We start from the raw sequence: 358 nt of genomic DNA, 5'->3' as shown, positions 1-358 counted from the left end.
TCTCTCTCTCTCTCTCTCTCTCTCTCTCTCTCTCTCTCTCTCTCTCTGTCCCTCTCTCTCTCTCTCCCTCTCTCCTCCTATCTCCCCTCTCTCCTCTCTCCCTCCTTCCCTTCCCCCTCTCCCTCCTCCCCCCTCCAGACGCCATCTCTCCCTCTTTCCCCCTCTCTCGCTCCAGCTCTCCGGCATGAGGGAATGTGGAAGTGAAAGGAAAAGACGACATGTTTGCAGCGCGGCTGCGGGCCTGCGCGCCGCCGTCCCCGGGGAGAAGCGGGGGGCGGGTCGACCGCGGCCGCAGCGACCCACCCCCGCGCCCCCAGCCACCCCGCCGCGGGCCGCCCGGGGGCTGGCGGGGCCGCGG

This window comes from Grammomys surdaster, unplaced genomic scaffold (assembly GCF_004785775.1).
Source record: "Grammomys surdaster isolate TR1022 unplaced genomic scaffold, NIH_TR_1.0 126036, whole genome shotgun sequence".
Classification (NCBI taxonomy): domain Eukaryota; kingdom Metazoa; phylum Chordata; class Mammalia; order Rodentia; family Muridae; genus Grammomys; species Grammomys surdaster.
The sequence above is the reverse complement of the archived record's forward strand: the minus strand, read 5'-3'. Positions refer to the sequence as shown.